Below are 17,454 nucleotides of genomic sequence, written 5' to 3'. Positions count from 1 at the left end.
CACCATTGTTCCTGTACCCAAGAAGACAAAGGTAACAGAACTAAATGACTATCACCCTGTAGCACGTACTTCTGTCATCATGAAGTGCTTTGAGAGGCTAGTCAAGGATCATATCACCTCCACCTTACCTGTCACCCTAGACCCACTTCAATTTGCTTACTGACCCAATAGGTCCACAGACGATGCAATCGCCATCACACTGCACACTGCCCTATCCCATCTGGACAAGAGGAATACCTATGTAAGAATACAGTTCATTGACTACAGCTCAGCATTCAACACCATAGTACCCTCCAAGCTCATCAGTAAGCTTGAGGCCTTGGGTCTCAACCATACCCTGTGCAATTGGGTCCTGGACTTTCTGACTGGCCGCCCCCAGGTGGTGAAGGTAGGAAACAACATCTCCACTTCGCTGATCCTCAACACTGGGGCCCACACAATTCAATAATACATTTTGCAGATGACACAACAGTAGTAGGTTTGATTACCAACAATGACGTGACAGCCTACAGGGAGGTGAGGGCACTCGGAGTGAGGTGTCAGGAAAACAACCTCTCACTCAACGTCAACAAAACAAAGGAGATGATTGTGGACTTCAAGAAATAGCAGAGGGAGCACACCCCTATCCACATCGACGGGACAGTAGGCGAGAAGATGGAAAGTTTTAAGTTCCTCAACGTACACATTGTGAACAAACTGAAATGGTTCACCCACACAGAGTGTGGTGAAGAAGGCACAACAACGCCTCTTCAACCGCAGGAGGCTGAAGAAATTTGGCTTGTCACCTAAAACCCTCACAAACTTTTACAGATGCACAATTGAGAGCATCCTGTCGGGCTGTATCACCACCTGGTACGGAAACTGCACCACCCACAACCGCAAGGCTCTCCAAAGGGTGGTGCAGTCTGCCCAACGCATCACCGGGGGCAAACTACCTGCCCTCCAAGACACCTACAGCACCCGATGTCACAGGAAGGCCAAAAAGATCACCAAGGACAACAACCACCCGAGCCATTGCCTGTTCACCCCGCTACCATCCAAATCAAATCAAATTTTATTGGTCACATACACATAGTTAGCAGATGTTATTGTGAGTATAACGAGGTCAGTACAGGTGCATCAAAGCTGGGACCGAGAGACTTAAAAACAGCTTCTATCTCAAGGCCATCAGACTGTTAAACAGCCATCACTAACACAGAGAGGCTGCTGCCTACATACAGACTTGAAATCATTGGCCACTTTAATAAATGGATCGATCACTAGTCACTTCAATAATGCCACTTTAATAATGTTTACATAGCTTGCATTACTGATCTCATATGTATATACTGCATTTTATACCATCTATTGCATCTTGCCTATGTCGCTCTGTCATTGCTCATCCATATATGTATATGCATATATTCTTATTCCATTCCTTTACTTAGATGTGTGTGTATTAGGTAGTTGTTGTGGAATTGTTAGATTACATGATAGATATTGCTGCACTGTCGGAACTAGAAGCACAAGCATTTCGCTACACTCGCAATAACATCTGCTAACCATGTGTATGTGATCAATAAAATGTGATTTATTAGATTTATTTTATAATTGCAAACCAACTTGAAGTTAAGGCCACAACAAGTAGAGAAGACATAATGAGGCCGTTTTTCCAAACAGACGTTTTTCTCCGCCACCATGGGTAGATGCCCACCCGGACCCTCCCCTATAGGTTCAGATTTGCGGCCGGGAGTCCGCACCTTTGGGGGGGTACTGTCACGCCCTGACCAGGGAGAGCCGTTTTTCTCTGTTTGGTTAGGTCAGGGTGTGATATAGGGTGGGCATTCTATGTCATTATATTTCTTTGTTTTGGCCGAGTATGGTTTCCAATCAGAGGCAGCTGTCTATCGTTGTCTCTGATTGGGAATCATACTTAGGCAGCCTTTTCCCACCTGTGTTTGTGGGTAGTTGTTTTCAGTTTAGTTATCTGTTACCTGACGGAACTGTTTGCTTTCGTTTTGTTTCTTTGTTTAAGTGTTTCGTTATATTAATAAATATGAACACTTAACACGCTGCGTTTTGGTCCCCTTCTCATTACGACGAAAGCCATTACAGAACTACCCACCACCAACGGACCAAGCAGTGTGGTTAGGAGGACTGGACTTGGGAGGAGATTCTGGACGGGAAAGGACCCTGGAGGCAGGCTGGGGAGTATCACCGTCTTAAAGAGGAGATTGAGGCAGCAAAAGCGGAACGGCGACATTACGAGGAGCTAGCCCAACGACGGAAGCCCGAGAGGCATCCCCCCCAAAGGTTTTTGGGGGGGCACACGGGGAGATTGGCAGAGTCAGGGTGGAGACCTGAGCCAACTCCCCGTGCTTACCGTGGGGAGAGTAGGACTGGTCAGGCACCGGGTTATGCGGTTATGCGCACGGTGTCTCCAGTGTGCAGCCACAGCCCAGTACGCTCTGTGCAAGCTCCCCGCAGTGGCCGTGCTAGAGTTGGCATTCAGCCAGGAAGGACTGTGGCGGCTCAGCGTTCCTGGTCTCCGGTGCGTCTCTTCGGCCCAGGTTATCCTGCGTCAGCTCTACACACGGTTCCCCCAGTTCGCCAGCACAAACCAGTGCAGCCTGTTCCAACGCCCCACGCTTGCCGGGCTACGGTGGGATACAGCCAGGACGGGTTGTGCCAGCCATAAGCTCCAGACCGCCAGTGCGCCTCCACGGCCCAGTATATCCTGCACCAGTTCTATGCACTGTGTCGCCAGTGCTCCTGCACAGCCCAGTTCGTCCTGTACCAGCGCCCCGCCCTTGCCGGAATAAAGTAAGCATCCAGCCAGGACGGGTTGTGCCAGCCATACGCTCCAGACCTCCAGTGCGCCTCCACGGCCCAGTATACCCTGTGCCTGCTCTGCGCACCCAGTTTCCAGTGCGTCTCCTCAGTCCGGTGAGACCTGTTCCAGCTCCACGTAAGAAGCCTCCAGTGATGATCTATGGTCCGAAGCCTCCAGTGATGATCCATGGCACGAAGCCTCCAGTGATGATCCATGGCCCGGAGCCTGTAGGGATGATGCATGGCACGAAGCCTCCAGTGATGATCCATGGCCCGTAGCCTCCAGTGATGATCCATGGCAAGAAGCCTTCAGTGATGATCCATGGAGCAGAACCTGTAGCGATGATCCATGGTATGGAGCCTACAGTGACGTCCCCCTGTCCGGAGCCTCCAGCGACTGCGTTTTGGTCCCCTTCTCATTACGACGAAAGCCATTACACCCACCATACTCATAAGTGTTTATTACAACAGTTTTCCTAATGTAATGGGTACGGTTTCGCCACAGAAAGTTGAAAAGCATCTGGTCGATCTTTTTGCTTTTTTTACTGTCAAGATATAAAGACAGAGTGGCATATGTTAGCCTAGAGATAATCTCAGCCTTTGTTATTAGGACTCTTCCTTTTAAAGATAAGTCCCTCTGTAGCCATTGATTTAGCTGCTTCTGGGAGGTTATAATAAGAGCGTTCAAATTTAGCAAGCCTCTAAATTTCTGGGCCCAGATTCACAAAACCTTCTTAAGAAGAAATTTCAATTTTTTCCTTAACTATAGACTTATGAAGAAAGTTAAGCAAAGTTGTTATTCCTCAAATGTTCTTGGAAATGTTTGAATCTTGAAAACAAAGTTATTGGATTTGTTCTTAATTCCAAGATAGCTAAACCCTTGTCTAAACTCTGAGAAGAGAGATAATACACTCATGAAGGCAACTGAACATGTGCAATTCACTCACAAACTTAATTTGAAAGTTTCAGTATTGATTATTTTAAACCCAAGAACATGTTTTAGAACAGTAATCTCAGTACGAAATATGCTAACATGATTGCCATTCCTAGCTAGATAGCTAGCTAAAACGGTTGCCTAGCAACACACATCTTAACAAGATTAACAAGAAGATATTTGAAAAGTATTCTTACGTTTTTGTGTAAGCAGTGTTTTGTAAATCTGGGCTCTGATCCTTAGTAATGGTTATGTCTAAATATGTAAGTTCTTCTTTCACTGGAATACCATAATATGAGGGTGTCACACAATCTTTGACAGCCACGAGTTCACATTTATTAATGTTAAGATATAGACCAAAGGAAAAGGATTCTATCACATTGATCGATATGGGAATCTGACTAGCATCTTTCAGAAAAAGTGTAGTATCATCTTGTCCTGTTTGGGCGCATGAACCGCTAGCGGGACACCTACAACAACATCCGGTGAAATTGCAGAACGCGAAATTCAAAATACAAAAATCGTAATATTAAACATTCCTGAAAATACAAGTGTCATACGTCATTTAAAAGCTTAACTTCTTGTTAATCCAACCGCGTTGTCAGATTTCAAAAAGGCTTTACGGCGAATGCATACCATGCAATTATCTGAAGACAGCGCTCCACATCAAAATACTTTTTCAACCAGCACAGGCGTCACAAAATCACTTACCTTTGAAGATCTTCCTCTGTTTGCAATCCCAAGGGTCCCAGCTACACAATGAATTGTAGTTTTGTTCGATAAAGTCCTTCTTTATATTAAAAAACGTCAGTTTAGTTGGTGCCAATGATCTCAGTAATCCACTCAACATGCATACAAATTAATCCAAAAAGTTACCGGTAAAGTTTGTCCAAACAAGTCAAATGATGTTTCTAATTAATCCTCAGGTACTCTAATATCTAAATAAATGATAATATTTAAGACGGAGAATAGTATGTTCAATAGGGAAGATAAATAACGAAGAGCGCGCACCTCATTCACGCGCCAACAAGACTACTTTTCTAATGAGAGACACCTTGGAAAAACTACAACTACTTGCTCATTTTTCAAAAAACAAGCCTGAAACTATTTCTAAAGACTGTTGACATATAGTGGAAGCCATAGGAACTGCAATCTGGGTCCTATCTATTTGTATTTCCCATAGGCTAGCATTGAAATGGCCTGTGACCTCATAAAAACAAAATTCTGGATGGATTTTCCTCTGGTTTTCGCCTGCCATATTAGTTCTGTTAATCTCACAGACAGAAACTTGAGAGTGTTTTCCTTCCAATGCTACCAAGTATATGCATATCCTAGCTTCTGGGCCTGAGTAACAGGCAGCTTACTTTGGGCACGTCAGTCATCTGAAATTCCGAACAATAACCAGTATGCTAATGAAGTTAATGTCCCTTGCCCAAGTGAGGGAGAGTGATGATCGGAGAGGCAACGTCCTTGGTGGAAATCTTGAATTTGAGCTTAAGCACAACCACGCTAAAGCTATTAATGTACCTAGCAAGCTAACATAGCTAGCGTCAGTTACCCATAATTTTGAGTTTCATCCTTTATTCCAATAAATTTCAGAATTCCAGCAAATATGTTTATGAAGCTAGCTACATTTTATAGGCTCCTTACTACGAGACTAAGCCAATTTACCAACTCTAAAATCAATGTAATATATATATATATATATTAGCAAGCTAGCATCATCATTTTGTCAGACATGCTGAAAATGCAGTCGTGTTGATTACATTTGACACTTCGCCGCACCGGAGTATGACAGTTGACTACAGTTTGCATTAAATTGTGGGTCATATCAACCCCACAAGCAGTTCTTCACTCTCTTCCTCGAGCTAAATCAAGGGCTAAGGGGGCAACGTTACTGAACGTTTGTGAATTGGACCTCTACTAAAGATGACAATCAAACTGTATCTGGGTTTCGACGGAGAATTGGCTAGCGTGAGGCAGGACATAAGATTTGTATAACTAAACCAAGATAGACCACAACCTGCCATTTCCAATGGGAACAAATTAGTCATAGTTGCATAATCTCAGCCAAAATCCATCTCCTTCTATCTTCTCCCGATGCCGGGCCAGTGGGCTTCCTCTCACTACCATATTTGGTAGTGAGTGGAAACGCCACATTTATACATCCGGTGAAATATCTGTCTCATTGTTCTATCTGTAGCAGCACTGTCTTCTTCTCTGATATAATGGCGGTCCTCAAACAAACGTTACTGTGCTGGAGTGTGGTCAATCACAGTTTACAACATGAGCTCCACATTTCTAACTCAGTACTTCTGAGAAAATAAAAAAAGATCTCTACTAACTTGTAATATAGCCTCCCTCATCCCCCAAAATCCCTGACCAAACTTGAAAACACTGTCAGCATTGCCACTGCCTTTTTTAATACTTCACTAATTTCTTCAAGACACCTTGCCACACCAATCAAAAGGGAGCAAACATACCTCAAAGTCTGTTCAATAACGCTTTGGGGAAACGTGTCATTCAGTACAAACCGTTCCGCAACATAGCAAACGCGAACTGAACGCACCTAAGCCTGCTGATGCAACATGACTCCAGCTCCTCTTCCTTTTCCTCCTCTTCCTCTTTTTGCAAAATAATGACAGTTACTATTACTGCTGCCTACTGTCTGAAGTTTAGGCATATCACGGGCCTTGTCAAGCCACTCTGCATAATATTTTCCCACTGGAAAAAAAGTACAAAGTACACACAGTACATTTCCTGGCCTGCCCCGCCCCCCCTCGTGGTCAAGCTATCTGTCTGTGCCAAGTCACAGGGATACAGTCAAATAGAAATCAAAGCAAATTAAACAAAGTATCATAAACAACAGGTGTAGACTAACAGTGAAATGATTCCTTATGGGCCCTTCCCAACAATGCAGAGAAAGAAAATAGAGAAAAAATTGAAAAGTCAAACGTGTAATAATAAAAAATAATAATAAACACACAATGAGTAATGTTAACTTGGCTATACACACAGTACCAGTACTGTGCAGGGCAGTGGAGGCTGCTGAGGGGAGGACGGCTCATAATAATGGCTGGAACGGAGATCATGGAATGGCAACAAACCACGTGTTTGATGTATTTGATACTATTCCACTTAATCCACTCCAGCCTTTACCACGAGCCCGTGTCACCAACCTCCCCTGGGGCAGGGGTACGAGGTAATTGAGGTAGATATAGTATAATATAAATAATATAATAATAATAATATAATAGGTAGAAATAAAGTGACAGATAATTAAAAGTAGCAGCAGTGTGTGTGATGAGTCAAAAATGGGTCAATGTAGATAGTCCGAGTAGCTATTTCGTTAACTAGTTCATTAACTATTTAGCAGATTTACGGCTTGGAGGTAGAAGTTGTTCAGGGTCCTGTTGGTTGCAGACTTGGTGTATCGGTGGCAGAGAGAACAGTCTATAACTTGGGTGGCTGGGTTCTTTGACAATTTATTGGGCCTTCCTCTGGTATAGAGGTCCTGGATATCAGAGAGCTCGGCCCCAGTTAAGTACTGGGTTGTACACACTACCTCTGTAGCGCCTTGCAATCGGATGCCAAGTAGTTGCCATACCAAGCGATGATGCAGCCAGTCAAGATGCTCTCAATGGTGCAGCTGTAGAACTTTTTGAGGATCTGAGGGTCCATGCCAAATCTTTTCAGCCTTCTGAAGGGAAAGAGTCATTGTTGTGCCCTCTTCACGACTGTGCTGGTGTGTGTTGACCATGATAGAGCCTTAGTGATGTGGACACTGAGGAACTTTAAGCTCTCAACATGCTCCACTACAGCATCATTGATGTAGTCTTAATTCATTCCTACTTAGATGTGTGTGTATTGGGAATATGTTGTGTAATTTGTTAGATATTACTTCTTAGATATTACTGCACTGTCGGAGCTAGAAGCACAAGCATTTCGCTACACCCGCAATAACATCTGCTAATCACGTGAATGTGATCAATAAAATTTGATTTGATTTGGGTGTGCTCGGCCCTACGTTTCCTGTAGTCCACGATATGCTCTTTTGTCTTGCTGGCGTTCAGGGAGAGGTTGTTGTCCTGGCACCACACTGCCAGGTCTCTGACTTCCTCCCTATAGGTTGTCTCATCGTTGTTGGTGATCAGGCCTACCACCGTCGTGTGGTCCGCAAACTTAGTGATGGTATAGGAATCGCGCTCTGCCACGCAGTCGGGGGTGAACAGGGAGTACAAGAGGGGATGAAGCAGGTACCCCTGAACGGCCCCGTGTTGAGGGTCAGTGTGGCGGATACGTTGTTGCCTACCCTCACCACCTGGGGGCGGCCCGTCAGGAAGTCCAGGATCCAGTTACAGAGGGAGGTGTTCAGCCGCAGGGCAGTTTAGTGATGAGCTTGGAGGGCACTATGGTGTTGAACACTGAGCTGCAGTCAATGAACAGCATTCTCATATAGGTGTTCCTCTTGTTCAGGTGGGAGAGGGCAGTGTGGAGTGCAATAGAGATTGAGTCATCTGTGGATCTGTTGGGGCGGTATGCAAATTGGATGGTGTCCAGGGTGTCTGGGATGATGGTGTTGATGTGAGCCATGACCAGCCTTTCAAAGCATTTCATGGCTACAGATGTGAGTGCTACAGGGTGATAGTCATTTAAACAGGTTACCTTGGCATTCTTGGGCACAGCGACTATGGTCAGACACTTGCCAGCTGGTCAGCGCATGCTCTGAGTAAGCCTCCTGGTAATCCATCTGGCCCTGTGGCCTTGTGAATGTTAACCTGTTTAAAGGTCTTCCTCACATCGGCTACGGAGAGCGTGATCACACAGTCGTCCGGAACAGCTGGTGCTCTCATGCATGGTTCAGTGTTGCTTGCATCGAAGCAAGCATAGAAAACATCTGGTAGGCTTGCATCACTGGTCAGCTCGTGGCTGGGTTTCCCTTTGTAATCCGTGATAGTCTGCAAGCCCTACCACATCCGACAAGCGTCAGAGCAGGTGTAATAGAATTCAGTCTTAGTCCTGTATTGACGCTTTGCCTGTTTGATGGTTCGTCGCAGTGCTTAGAGGGATTTCTTATAAGCGTACGGATTAGTGTCCCACTCCTTGAAAGCGGCAGCTCTAGCCTTTAGCTCAGTGCAGATGTTGCCTGTAATCTATGGCTTCTGATTGGGATATATACTTACGGTCACTGTCAGGACGTCGTCGTCAATGCACGTATTAATGAAGCCGGTGCCATCAGATGAATCCCGGAACATATTCCAGTCTGCACTAGCGAAACAGTCCGATAGTTTAGTATCCGCTTCTTAAGAACACTTCCGTATTCAGGGGCGGACATAGTTATTTGGAGGCCCCAGGCAGAGGCCAGACTGAGCCCCCCTCCTTTATAGTAAAGGCAGTGCCTTCAGAAAGTATTCATACCCCTTGAACTATTCCACATTTTGTTGTGTTACAGCTTGAATTCCCCCATCTACACACAGCACCCCATAATGAAAATATGTTTTGAGAAATGTGTGCAAATGTATTGATATTCAGAAATATCTCATTTACATACAGTACCAGTCAAAAGTTTGGACACACCTACTCATTCAAGGGATTTGCTTTATTTTCGCTATTTTCTATATTGTAGAATAATAGTGAAGACATCAAAAAAATAAAATAGCACAAATGGAATCGTGTAGTAACCAAAAAAAAGTGTTAAACAAATAAAAATATATATTTTATGTTTGAGATTCTTCAAAGTAGCCACCCTTTGCTTGATGACAGCTTTGCACACTCTTGGCATTCTCTCAACCAGCTTCATGAGGTAGTCACCTGGAATGCATTTCAATTAACAGTTGTGCCTTGTTAAAAGTTAATTTGTGGAATTTCTTTCCTTCTTAATGCGTTTGAGTCAATCAGTTGTGTTGTGACAAGGTAAGGCTGGTATACAGAAGATAGCCCCATCTGGTAAAAGACCAAGTCCATATTATGTGAAGAACAGCTCAAATAAGCAAAAAGAAACGACAGTCCAACATTATTTTATGACATGAAGGTCAGTCAATCAAGAAAATGTAAAGAACTGCAGTCACAAAAACCATCAAGCGCTATGATAAAACTGGCTCTAATGAGGACCGCCACAGGAATGGAAGACCCAGAGTTACCTCTACTAAAGAGGATAAGTTCATTAGAGTTAACTGTACCTCAGATTGCAGCCCAAATAAATGCTTCACAGAGTTCAAGTAACAGACACAGCTCAACATCAACTGTTCAGAGACCGGGTGAATCAGGCCTTCATGGTCGAATGCTGCAAAGAAACCACTACTAAAGGACACCAATAATAAGAAGAGACTTCTTATTGTTTCCCACCGTGAAGCATGGAGGAGGTGTGAGGGTGTGGTTTTTCATTTGCTGGTGACACTGTCGGTGATTTATTTAGAATTCAAGGCACACTTAACCAGCATGGCTACCACAGCATTTTGCAGCGATTCTCCATCCCATCGGGTTTGTGCTTAGTCCCGCTATCATTTGTTTTTCAACAGGACAACGACCCAACACACCTCCAGGCTGTGTAAAGGCTATTTTCCCAAGAAGGAGAGTGATGGAGTGCTGCATCAGATGACCTGTCCTCCACAATCACCTGACCTCAACCCAATTGAGATGGTTTGGGATGAGTTGGACTGCAGAGTGAAGGAAAAGCAGCCAACAAGTGCTCATCATATGTGGGAACTCCTTACAGACTGTTGGAAAAGCATTCCTCATGAAGCTGGTTGAGTGAATGCCAAGAGTGTGTGAAGCTGTCATCAAGGCAAAGGGTGGCTACTTTGAAGAATCTCAAATATAAAATCTATTTTGATTTGTTTAACACTTTTTTGGTTACTATGTGATTCCATATGTGTTATTTCATAATTTTGATGTCCTCACTATTATTCTACAATGTAAAAAATAGTCAAAATAAAGAAGAACCCTGGAATGAGTAGGTGTGTCCAAACTATTGACTGGTACTGTAAGTATTCACACCCTTGAGTCAATACTTTGTACAATAACCTTTTGCAGAGATTAGAGTTTTGCGTCGTCTTGGGTATGTCTGTACCAGTTTTGTACATCTGGATTTGGGGATTTTCTCTTATTCTCTCTAGCTGGTTTTCTCAGGTGGTCATTTTTCTTCTTCACGATTGGCTGAATCCTCCTGATGACCTGGTTGGACATGACTCCAACAGGTTTACCAAGAGGGATCAGCCAATAAAGTTGGGAAGTCTGTCCCATCCAGTTGGCTACATTAAAATGGTGGAAGCCCTCAATGGCGCTTCCCATGCTAATACGGGCTTTTGGCCACTAGAGGCCTCTATCGTTCATTGACTTATACAGTCATTTTGCCTGACTGCAGTGTCGACCACTGGTTCCCATGGACACCGTGCGAAAGCGAGGCGGCTGGTGTGTTTCCGCTTACCTCACACTGAGAAAGAAGAACGAAACCGGTTAGCTTTTTTTAGGACGAAGCGAAGGAAAGGACAATACCATACGAACTAAGCCATTTCGCACTTAACTTTTAACAATTGGAGAATAGTCTGTCTATTTTTGAATTATTTGAGTCCATGTCCCGACAGTGAGAACGAAGAGGAGGGCTTGAAGGTATTTAGGCTTTTCGTTGGTAAGTGTCTTGTTTCTGTTTGTCTGAAACTACCGGTAAGCATACGGGAATCTGTCTGGCTTGTGCTGCATAGTGGCGCTGCTAGGATCTCCCTCTCTGTCACTATGATATTCTGATGTTGGCCTCCTGCTTGGTTTAGGCCTATTTTCTATTTTTTTTGTACCAGTGAAAAACAGAAACAAATGTTACTAGTTAATACTTTTTGTTATTTTTGCCAACATCCGTGTGGTTAACTAAGTTACTGCTAACCTTCTATGGGAGCTCAACAATGTCCTAGGGGACTAGGTTGGCTAGCTAACGTAAGATCTAGTTAGCGGGTTTGAACTTTGGGGATTTTTGTGTTGATCTGTAATTTTCAAGGCTATCTGACCATTCAGGTGATTTGAACCTTCAAAAGATCTTCAGTGTTTGTAAACCAACAACGGCATGTCAGTCAGTGGGTCTTTTGCCACAACAGAGATAGAAAGGTCGGCCAAGGGCCATTGTAATGAGGAAGGAAACCCGTTGTGTTGTGGATGATTAACCGGGGGGGGGGGGTCACAATGCCTAGTAAAAATAGATACCATAATACCTATCTACCAGTAGGACCATAAAAAGTTACTGATAACCAGTTCGTAAAAGACATAACAATGTGATTATACAAGTCGCCCATCCCTTTTAGATGGGTGTTACTACAATAGACTGGGACTCTTTTTGTTACAATAACCTATGTCTAATAAACAGAATATCATTTATTAGCTAGTTATCCAGTTACAGTAGTAACCTACATTGTGGTAACCTTAGGGCTGTAATATTGGCTCTCAGTAATATTTCCCAACCGTTTTACATGTTGACATGTCCTGACATGCCAGCAGATCACTAGCAATGCATTTCAACCTACAGTCTGTAATTGTTGTAATCTTAACGCTTTAGTGATACATTGTTGCAATAAATCTGAATGTTCAAATTGTGTGTGTGTGTGTGTGTGTGTGTGTGTGTGTGTGTGTGTGTGTGTGTGTGTGTGTGTGTGTGTGTGTGTGTGTGTGTGTGTGTGTGTGTGTGTGTGTGTGTGTGTGTGTGTGTGTGTGTGTGTACCATGATAGATCCTTAGTGATGTGGACACCGAGGACTGTATGTAGATGTATGTATGTGTGTGTGTACAGTCGGTCGGTCTGTCGGGCAGGCGCACTGCACTCTGTTTAGCTGGCAGTACAGTTGCACGTGTTAACGCGTGTGACTCGTGCTGATTCAGCATCAGCTGTACTAGTATGAGGACATTCTATATTTACGTTTTGCCAAGTCTGCTAGGCCAGTTAATAGATTATTATATATATTTTTTAGTTTAAGCGGTTGACGTACATATTGTGGTTATATCACAGCCCAGTTAAAGTAATTTATAATTACAAAGTAATTAAGACAACAAAGTAGGTAAGTAGAATTTGATAAGCAACAAATCAGTTTTGAAATCTCAGAGAAGGTAAATCACCCTGTCTCTTGTACAGCAGGCAGCATAGAGCAGGGATGGGCAAAGTGATGCTTATTTGGTCGAATATAAATAGTTTCAAATTAGCAACAAAACATTTTGTTGACCAAATATGACACTCACTCATTAACCTCATACAAAAAAATGTTGGTGGCCAGATTTTGGGCGGAGTAAAACCTCCATAGAAGATTCCTCTCTTAGGCTTATTTTGGTGGATAGATATGTGGTGGTTGCCTCTTCCTCTCTGCTCCTACTCTTTCTGTCCTTCTCTCTTTCTCTCCCTCCCCATGCTGTCTCTCTCTCCATAGGAAGGCCCCTCCTTATGCTTCTTTCTCTATGCCTCAGTCTGGGTTCTCTCCTCTCAGCCCCAGCCTCACTCCATCAGCTCCATCAGAGTAGAGGGCTGAACTCAAGGCATTAGTCAGGCCTATCAGATGGCAATCTCTTCACGGCTGTTCCCTGGCACACTGAGTGCTCTGTTCCCAGGCACATGCCTTCGCTCCCTCTCTACCCCCTGTTCTCTTTGAGCTCCAGACACATGCCTTCTCTCCCCTGCTCTCTCTCTCTCTCTCCCCTGCTCTCTCTCTCTCTCTCTCCCCTGCTCTCTCTCTCTCTCCCCTGCTCTCTCTCTCTCTTCCCTGCTCTCTCTCTCTCTCTCTCTCCCCTGCTCTCTCTCTCTCTCTCTCTCTCTCTCTCTCTCCCCTGCTCTCTCTCTCTCTCTCCCCTTCTCTCTCTCTCTCCCCTTCTCTCTCTCTCCCCTTCTCTCTCTCTCCCCTTCTCTCTCTCTCCCCTTCTCTCTCTCTCTCTCTCTCTCTCTCTCTCTCCCCTGCTCTCTCTCTCTCTCTCTCTCCCCTGCTCACTCTCTCTCTCTCTCCCCTGCTCGCTCTCTCTCTCTCCCCTGCTCGCTCTCTCTCTCTCCCCTGCTCGCTCTCTCTCTCTCCCCTGCTCGCTCTCTCTCTCTCCCCTGCTCGCTCTCTCTCTCTCCCCTGCTCGCTCTCTCTCTCTCCCCTGCTCGCTCTCTCTCTCTCTCCCCTTCTCTCTCTCCCCTTCTCTCTCTCTCTCTCTCTCTCTCTCCCCTGCTCGCTCTCTCTCTCTCCCCTGCTCGCTCTCTCTCTCTCCCCTGCGCTCGCTCTCTCTCTCCCCTGCGCTCGCTCTCTCTCTCCCCTGCGCTCGCTCTCTCTCTCTCCCCTGCGCTCTCTCTCTCTCTCCCCTGCGCCCTCTCTCTCTCCCCTGCGCCCTCTCTCTCTCCCCTGCACGCGCTCTCTCTCTCTCTCTCTTGTTCTCTCTCCCCTGCTCTCTCTCTCTCCCCTGCTCTCTCTCGTTCTCTCTCCCCTGCTCTCTCTCTCTCCCCTGCGCTCTCTCTCTCGCTCTCTCTCCCCCTTCTGTCTTTGCGCTCTAGAAGCCATGGGCAGCAGGGAAACCACAGCACGTTGGAGTGGAGGAGTCCCTGCATTCTTCCCCAAGTCTCTCTCACTCCCCTCCCATTCCTCTATCCTCTATTTCCTTCCCTCCTTCAGAAGTTGAGATCCTTAGGCGTGTTGTGCTAATATACATTAGGCTCACATGACTGACTGGAGAACAAGATAAGGATACCTCATGACCAGGAGGACTATTTTGATGTTGTTGACAAACATCAGGCCCACTTTTGTCTGAGGGAGGAGTTGAGAACAACACATTAAGAATGTTCCTTTTTTCAAAAAGCCCTTTGACATTAGACACAATTTTCCACTGGGATTTTACTGAGCTTGTAATCTGATTTACAGCAGCAATCAGCAATCAGGTGACAGTGGAGTAGTACTCTCTTACATCAGCATTCAGGTGACAGTGGAGTAGGACTGACTTACAGCAGCATTCAGGTGACAGTGGAGTAGTACTCACTTACAGCAGCATTCAGGTGATAGTGGAGTAGTACTCACTTACAGCAGCATTCAGGTGACAGTGGAGTAGTACTCACTTACAGCAGCATTCAGGTGATAGTGGAGTAGTACTCTCTTACAGCAGCATTCAGGTGACAGTGGAGTAGGACTGACTTACAGCAGCATTCAGGTGACAGTGGAGTAGTACTGACTTACAGCAGCATTCAGGTGACAGTGGAGTAGTATTCACTTACAGCAGCATTCAGGTGACAGTGGAGTAGGACTGACTTACAGCAGCATTCAGGTGACAGTGGAGTAGGACTGACTTACAGCAGCATTCAGGTGACAGTGGAGTAGGACTGACTTACAGCAGCATTCAGGTGACAGTGGAGTAGTACTCACTTACAGCAGCATTCAGGTGACAGTGGAGTAGGACTGACTTACAGCAGCATTCAGGCGACAGTGGAGTAGGACTGACTTACAGCAGCATTCAGGCGACAGTGGAGTAGGACTGACTTACAGCAGCATTCTGGTGACAGTGGAGTAGGACTGACTTACAGCAGCATTCTGGTGACAGTGGAGTAGGACTGACTTACAGCAGCATTCTGGTGACAGTGGAGTAGGACTGACTTACAGCAGCATTCTGGTGACAGTGGAGTAGGACTGAGAGCTTTTCCCCCCTTAACCAGACAGAAGGGACTGCGTCCCAAATGGCAGCCTATTCCCTATACAGTGCACTACTTTCCCTATATAATGTGCTACTTTTGACCAGAGGCCTATAGGCCATTGTCAAAAGTAGTGCACTAGCCTATATAGGGAATAGGGTGTCATATGGGACAGGACCAAGATGTGAGAAGTTACAAGTAGGTCATCAGATTTGACTGAAAACACTGTACTGACCTCACCATGCGCTGACCAGGGACAATGTTTATTTCTTGTAAGGATTCAATTTGATATTCAGGAACATGGGTTGTAATTTCGACACCCAGAACCAAATCTCGCCTGCTTACGGACTAGATACTCTGTTTCGTCTGTCATGAGATTACATGAGTTGTAAAATTAACTAACTCATCTATGACACAACATCCAGAATCACATCAACTCAGACAACTAGGCTAAATTAATTATTTTGGTTTTGTACCAATTTATTTCCAGTAACGTATCCGTTTCATTGGCAGTTGTATTGTAAGCCTGGGGACCAGACTGTTTGTTTAAGGAAGTGTTCTGTTGATAGGCCAGTTTGTTCAAACTTTGAAGGTGTTGCTCACAGTATGAAACATTCATTTCTATTGTCATTGTTACGTTCCTTAAGAAGGCGTTGACGACAGGTCAAAACAATGCTTTCATGAAGGGCCAACTGAGAGCAGAGCTCAACGGAAAGGCTGGGCTTTAGGAGCAGAGCAATATTAGGTTATGTGTTAGTACGACTAGGTTATGTGTTAGTACGACTAGGTTATGTGTTAGTACGACTAGGTTATGTGTTAGTACGACTAGGTTATGTGTTAGTACGACTAGGTTATGTGTTAGTACGACTAGGTTATGTGTTGGTACGACTAGGTTATGTGTTGGTACGACTAGGTTATGTGTTAGTACGACTAGGTTATGTGTTAGTACGACTAGGTTATGTGTTAGTACGACTAGGTTATGTGTTAGTACGACTAGGTTATGTGTTAGTACGACTAGGTTATGTGTTAGTACGACTAGGTTATGTGTTAGTACGACTAGGTTATGTGTTAGTACGACTAGGTTATGTGTTAGTATGACGACTAGGTTATGTGTTAGTATGACGACTAGGTTATGTGTTGGTACGACTAGGTTATGTGTTGGTACGACTAGGTTATGTGTTGGTACGACTAGGTTATGTGTTAGTACGACGACTAGGTTATGTGTTAGTACGACGACTAGGTTATGTGTTAGTACGACGACTAGGTTATGTGTTAGTACGACGACTAGGTTATGTGTTAGTATGACGACTAGGTTATGTGTTGGTACGACGACTAGGTTATGTGTTGGTACGACGACTAGGTTATGTGTTAGTATGACGACTAGGTTATGTGTTAGTATGACGACTAGGTTATGTGTTAGTATGACGACTAGGTTATGTGTTAGTATGACGACTAGGTTATGTGTTAGTATGACGACTAGGTTATGTGTTAGTATGACGACTAGGTTATGTGTTAGTATGACGACTAGGTTATGTGTTGGTACGACTAGGTTATGTGTTGGTACGACGACTAGGTTATGTGGTGGTACGACGACTAGGTTATGTGTTGGTACGACGACTAGGTTATGTGTTGGTACGACTAGGTTATGTGTTGGTACGACTAGGTTATGTGTTGGTACGACTAGGTTATGTGTTGGTACGACTAGGTTATGTGTTGGTACGACTAGGTTATGTGTTGGTACGACGACTAGGTTATGTGTTGGTACGACGACTAGGTTATGTGTTGGTACGACGACTAGGTTATGTGTTGGTACGACGACTAGGTTATGTGTTGGTACGACGACTAGGTTATGTGTTGGTACGACGACTAGGTTATGTGTTGGTACGACGACTAGGTTATGTGTTGGTACGACGACTAGGTTATGTGTTGGTACGACGACTAGGTTATGTGTTGGTACGACTAGGTTATGTGTTAGTACGACGACTAGGTTATGTGTTAGTACGACGACTAGGTTATGTGTTAGTACGACGACTAGGTTATGTGTTAGTACGACGACTAGGTTATGTGTTAGTACGACGACTAGGTTATGTGTTAGTACG

General features: G+C 44.6%; 1 protein-coding gene across 1 annotated transcript in view; it reads left to right on the top strand.

Moving 5' to 3' along the window:
* The first annotated feature begins 11,136 nt into the window (after window positions 1–11,136).
* The window catches only part of LOC106571091 (sushi domain-containing protein 6), a 56,295-nt gene continuing 49,977 nt past the window's right edge, over window positions 11,137–17,454 (top strand). Inside the window, exon 1 of the mRNA XM_082961629.1 lies at window positions 11,137–11,372. The gene's annotated coding sequence lies outside the window, so the exon portion shown is untranslated. The remainder of the gene's footprint in view (window positions 11,373–17,454) is intronic.

The sequence above is a fragment of the Salmo salar genome, chromosome 15, assembly GCF_965601325.2.
Source record: "Salmo salar chromosome 15, fSalSal1, whole genome shotgun sequence".
NCBI lineage: Eukaryota > Metazoa > Chordata > Actinopteri > Salmoniformes > Salmonidae > Salmo > Salmo salar.
This window is presented reverse-complemented; position numbering and strand designations above follow the sequence as displayed.